The following is a 6,649-nucleotide window of genomic DNA, read 5'->3' as shown; positions in this document are numbered from 1 at the left end:
GCGNACCCGGAGCCAGCGCACTCGGAGCCAGCGCACTCGGAGCTAGCGCATGTGTAGTGAGTCTAGCGATACCGAGTCGCCGCGAAGCGGCGACCGGGAGCGCTAGTGATATATAACAGCAGTTGACCATCCCGCGAGAACTTTATTTCTTGGGAAATAGTTGTAGTTCTACGTCTTGCTGGTTGAGAGACTCTATAGGGGCGGTCTCTGGGTCTTGTGGGCCATAGGCCTAACATGGGCGATAGGCTTAGCAAGTTTTCAGTTTTTCGACGTTTTTCATTAACATGGGCCATAAGGTTAACACGGGCCGTAGGCTTAACATGGGCCTTAGGCTTGGCACAGGCCATAGGCTTAGCATGGGCCGTAACGCCCTATGTTAATCTGTTTCGCCGAGTTGTTGCTGAAAAGGCGCTGGCTTTTCTTATGTTTTCCCGTTTTTTTCGGGAACGGTTGGTGCGAATCGCGTGCGCCCCAGGGTTTTCCGTGATCTCGTAGTGACGAGGCTGACCCTTTGTCTCGATTTTCGGTCATCAATGTTATTCCCCGTAGGCTTTCGGTCCCTGTTCCAAACCGTGTGGGTGGCTTGCGCCATGGCTTTGACGCGGGCCATAGGTTTTGCGTGGGCCGTAGGGCCCCGAGTTAATTCGTTTCGCCGAGTTGCCGCTAGGAGGCGCTGCTTTCCTCACTAAGGGGGTGGGCTCTGCGTCCTCTCATTCGGTGTTTAACTGCCTCCGAGTTCACGTCGCTTTGTGGTCTGTGCCTCGGGATCTCTGTTTTTCCGTGTTGCCTCCTCGGCTGTCAGTTGGTGAGTTATTGATCTCGTGCTCTGCTGTGCTCTGTGAGTGGAGAGGGGAGCAGGCCGGCCTTTTCCCTGTCTTTCGTCGCCTACAGGCTTTCACCATGGGCATGAGGTCTGTCGGACCGCCCCTCGGATGTTGCGTGTTGCTCATGGGTTCTTACCGTGGGCGTGAGCTGTGCCGGATCGCTCTTTGAGTAATCTTCTTCAGTTTGCCCCGATTTTGATTTGGCCGATCTTCGTGGTTCGAACTTATTGTCGTGGGATAAATTCTATCTTCCTGTGTGCGGAGTCTGATGCCGAAATTCTGGTGGTCGTTGCTGATGTCTGCCCTCCGCTCCTTGTGCTGTTTTCAAGTAAGTGGCGCTTTTGGAGCGAATAACCTTCCCCTGACTTTTGTTTCTTCTGCTGCATCTGTAGCTCTTTTCACGAGCTATCACCGCGATGTTTCTTGCTTTCAAGTGATTCCAAAATGTTGTCGGTTTCCGACGAGAATTTCCAGGTTTCTGGGATCTTCGAGTCTCCTCCCTGCCTTGTTCCTCGGTGGGCTGACTTGTAGCACTGTTCACGCGCTGTTCACCGCACTGTTCCTCATTTTCCTGTCATTTCCTAATGTTGTTTGGTCGATTCTCGATAAAAAAAATTCCAAGTTTTCCTGGGGTCCTCGGTTTTTCGTGTTTTTGCCCTCTTCCTGCGTTGCTCCTCGGTGCGTCGCGTTGTTGATGATGTCCGGCTGTCGTATGGTCGATTTTCGACGATAATTTCGAGTTTTCAAGATCGCTTTTCTTTCTCAGTGTTGGGCCGTCGAGCGAGGCCCCGTTCAGACTCCTTGTTGTGGAGGTGGAGAGAACGGTAAAGACCAGACATACCGCGTAAATAAACGGCCCAGCAGACGATGCACTACCGAGGAGTCAGTCGGTAGTAGGTAGCCTCCCGTGAGCTTACACTGTCATCCTCTTCATACATCAATGAGAACTAGATAAGATGGTGGCGGCGATGCGAATCCGTACCTCCAGTGAATATAGTGTAAAAGTGGAGCAGTGGACAAACGCCCGGGATGGAGCGAATAGAATTGATCAAGGATATCGCAGTGAAAAGCAAAGCGGCGGAGGAATGGAGAAGGTTCTGGGATATGTTCGAGACGTACCTGGTGGTGACGGAAAAAGAAAGCGGAACCGATAGAGCTCGCCCTGCTGAAGGTACTGGGAGGTAGAATACTTGCCGACGAATACAACAACATTTTTCGGACTACACCGCCGGAGTCGCTCGATAAAGCAAAACCCGAGCAGGGGAAATTCGTCGCGGGGGAATGGGAGCACTTTGTCTCGCATGTGTTTTGGACCCGCTCTCAAACGCCGAGCGAGAAAGTCGACGAATGGCTCATCGACCTCAGAAAAAAAGCTCAACCATGCAAATCCAAGGAAGAAGACAGAATGGTGAGAGATCGAATCGTGGCGGGAGTGGCGTGCAACCTCACGAGTTTCTTCCAGACGGGAGCTATGACCACAGACGCATGGAAGACAGCTAGACGCACAAACCGCCATCTAATCACCCGCTTCGCCGTCCGTGGTTTCCACTCCAAGGTGTGCAGAAAGACAGACTTCCACGAGCCTTCGGAGGACTGTGAGTGCAGACTCTGCTCGGAGAGCGGCGGGAGGTCCCACGCGAAACTCTGCCGCCGCGTGTCTTCGCTGAACTCACTGAACTCAGTCAACCACGAACGGACAGATTACATATGAAAACAATGTGTAATCGAAGAGTACGACCCCGCCCCCGCCCGACGCCGCTCTGCTGCATACGTGATTAAGTCTGCATGTCTTGTGATGTATCATATACACCCAGTAATTCTTATTATTTATACTATTCAGGGTGGTCCCGATTCTATGAAAGACATTTTTCTCGGAAACGGTGAGGTCTAGAGAAAAAAGTACGATGGGTGACCCTCGCTGAATTTTGGTGATGCATCCGGAAATGATGTCTCTCCTTTTCTCGGAGTGCCGGTCTTCGAGATACGACTCCAATCTCGCTTATTTCCTATGGAAACCCCATCTGGAAATTAGCTAAATCGGTAGATCTCGTCATTCTGAGCAAGAAAGGTCATGGTGCTCATTCTTCTAAAACCAATAGTTTCTGAGATATCGGCCCTTGAAGAATTCATAAGTCCGACTGTCACAAATTTTATTATTTTTTGCTCCAGTCAGGAGGAGCCATTATTTTATTACGACGCAGGTTAATCGGTCCCAAATAAGCTTATTTCACAAGAGATGTTCGAACTGGGACCCATTGTTCGAAAGACAACGACTTACATTAGACGTTTTAGAGAAATGAGCACCATGACCTTTCTTGCTCAGAAGGACGAGATCTATCGATTTAGCGGATTTCCAGATGGGGTTTCTATAGGAAATGAGCGAGATTGGAGTCGTATCTCGAAAACACGCACTCCCAGAAAGGGAGAGACATCATTTTCGAATGCAGCACCAAAATTTAGCGGGGGTCATCCATCGTACTTTTTCCTCTAAACCTCACCGTTAAGGAGAAAATGCCGAACAATAGTGGCGGACCACCCTGTTTATCGATCGCACATGCGGTGAATAAACCGAATGAATTTATCTCTAGAGGACTCAATTTCTGAGTGTCTGGACAAGGAGGAGGCTACTAAAACAGAAGAAGTTAACGTTAGAAGGAGCAGTAAATATCTGTTCAGCCATGGGAAGCTCAAAGGAACAGCTGAGGAGTTTCCAAACGGAGAAGTCAGCCACGAACGCACGAAATGCTGAGTCAGGGGAAGACGTCGCTGAGACAGCCGAGGCGGCGGCGTTCGCTGTCTCGGGGAGAGGAACCCAAACCGCGTGGCGAGGCGGACAGAGAGGGCCAGTAAACAGAAATAGCTGGAAGTACAAAGCTCCCATGCCGGACGCGGTCGCCTCAGGGGTGGAATGCAGGAAGTGCGGAAGGATGCACCGACCAGGAGATTGCCCGGCCAAGGGAAAGCAGTGCATTAGCTGTGGGAAGGCAAATCATTTCGCAATGGTCTGTTTCAAACGGAGAACAAGAGTCGATGCAGAAGAATCAGACGAGCTGTGGCCGACGGAACCGGTGGACGACACAGTGGACGCCATCTTCGCAATCGGGGCTGAGAGACACCGAATGATATTCATGAAGGCGGCGGTTCGAGAAAACGATAATCGAGTCATCAGCTCCCAGATAGACAGTGGAGCCAGCTGCAACGAGCCCTAATCCCGAAAGCGCGCCTGGACACTCCAGGAAAACCCAGGCTGACGGTGTATAACAGACGAGTGATCCAGTCGCTTGGCAAGGCCCAGATCGAAATTACACAAACGAAGACAGAGAGAAAGCATACAATCGAGGTGGTGGTAGAGAAGGACCTCCAGCCGATCATTGGTCGATACACGGCAGAGAAGCTCAGAATCTTAAAAGTGGACTATGAGCAGGTCGACGGTGTGACGGCGGAGGCGGAAGATCGCGAAACGGAAATGACAAGCCGAGACCCAGTGATGCGACGATTCCCCAGTGTTTTCAATGGCGGTCTGGGGGAAGTTCCCGGGGAAGTCAAACTGACGCTGAAGCCCCTGACTGCTCCGTCATGTAACGTCTCCGCGTACCGCCGCATCTCAAGTCGAAACTGAAGCAGAAGCTGGAGGAACTTTGTCGGCGCGGCGTTGTGGAAAGAGTGGACTGGCCAACCCAGTGGGTAAACCGATTGTCGCTTTTCGATTTTTTTTTGTCGATTTGTGAGAACCGCAGGGAATTCTAGAAGAAGGACCTCGTAAGGATGCTGACGACGTGGTATGGTATGGTATGGTATGGTATGGTATGGTATGGTATGGTATGGTATGGTATGGTATGGTATGGTATGGTATGGTATGGTATGGTATGGTATGGTATGGTATGGTATGGTATGGTATGGTATGGTATGGTATGGTATGGTATGGTATGGTATGGTATGGTATGGTATGGTACGGTACGGTAGTGATCCTCGCCCTCGTGTAGCCAAAAGCTAGATCAACGGGCGACCCTAGTCCAGGGGCGAGTACTCTCTAGCGCAGGGGTTCCCAACCTTTTCTTCTCTCGGGACCCCCTCCGAATCATGAGACCGACTTCGGGACCCCGTGCGATGAAGTGTCGAAAGTTATACGACAAAATACGTATTGGTATGCTTTACGGTTCTCCGCCGTATGTCACGATTAGCATTTATTCGAATTTGAGTTACGATCATGTATAAATGCGGATGTCAATGACTTTTCTGCTGCTGTTTCGAATCCACAATCTTGGTGATTCGAGCCTCCGTATTGCTCAAGGCTATCCGTTAGTCCGCATCCGCGTTCAAACGCGACCTGTTCTTGGTTTCGATCGTCAACAAGGTACTGAACCCGGACTCACAGAGATATGCTGTCGCAAATGGGATCAGAACTCGGAGAGCTTTCTCGGCTAGCCGAGGATAGCCCGCTCTGATCGAGATCCAAAATTCCTCCAAGCTCTTGATATTTATCTCCATTGCCAAGGCCCGATCCACGCGAAGTTCGATCAGCTCGTCTTCCAACGTTTCGTCCATATGCCTTTTCAAATCGCTCAGTTTTGGAGGCTTGACTGACCCAGAAAACAAATCTCGCGGCATGACTGGCAAGGTCTTCTCCAAGAACTCCGATAATACTTCCGAGAATACTTCCCTATGTAAAACCTCATAGGATAATCATCCGACGTTTCCGGGACCCCCTGCTCTAGCGGATCCTTCGGGCCTCGTTTTCCCATTCTTCGAGCGTTCTCTTCGTCTCCTCACATGTCCCATCGTCACCCTTCCCCTCCAAGCCCAGCATTCTGGGGAGCTCATTCGTCTCAGAGTGATATGGTTCACATTTCATGATGATGTGAGGGATTGTTTCTACCTCTCTCCCGCATTTCGTACACAGTGGGTCGAGTGGTTCGTATTTCGTTCGATGTGCTCTGGTCGGTAGCATTCCCGCTCTGGCCAGTGCTAATAATGTACTCCCTCGACTATTCGTATATAGCCCGCGTACCGTTACGCCCCTTACTTTCCATTGTCTATATAGGGTGAGACTTGATTGCGAGCTCATTGACTCCGACCATTGCTCACTTACGAGGGAAATGCCAAAGTCACTGGAACGAGTTCGCAACCAATTTTTCAGGGGGTCACCGGTGAGGGCTCAGAAACCCGAAACCGGTTTCGAAAGATGCGAAATACTTGCCGGGGAAAAAATCGTCAACCTCCGGATCCCATTCCCCCTGAGACCACCCGGCCGTAACAGTGGTGGTGGCACCGCGGGCAGCGCGGCGTCGTTGCTTACCGATGCGACGGCGTGAGCCCGGGTTCGCCTCCGGATCCGGCAAATTATATTTTCATGATTTTTTGTTACTTTGGCTATTTCCTTCTCTAATCAAGGGTAGTTGTGAACCACGAAGAGCGTAAACCGATGATCCACCGATATTTTTGGGTATCTGACGCGCCTGAAACGTGCTGCCAGTGATAGCGGGAATGATGCGCGACGGAGCGGCTGCCGATCTCCCCTGACGGGGAAAAGCATGCGTTCAGCGGGGGACTTCCAAATAGCAGAGTGGAAGTCCTTCAGCGGTGACCCCACGATGGGCAATCGTGCCCGAGAGTCTCTTGGCTTCCGTGCGAAATGTGCTGGATCTCGAATCTCGAGCAAGGGATTCTTGGAAACTCCTCGTGATGGACAGTCAAAAGCAGTTATGAGCAATAAGCAACAAAGCATCAGATGATGATTACAAGTTTTTTTATTCCGAATGAAGGCAAGAACAAATCAGTGGAGATGCTTGGCGACGATGAAGTGGTGGAAGCATAAGTATTGTAGG

This window comes from Galendromus occidentalis, unplaced genomic scaffold (assembly GCF_000255335.2).
Source record: "Galendromus occidentalis unplaced genomic scaffold, Mocc_1.1 scf7180000075721, whole genome shotgun sequence".
Classification (NCBI taxonomy): domain Eukaryota; kingdom Metazoa; phylum Arthropoda; class Arachnida; order Mesostigmata; family Phytoseiidae; genus Galendromus; species Galendromus occidentalis.
This window is presented reverse-complemented; position numbering follows the sequence as displayed.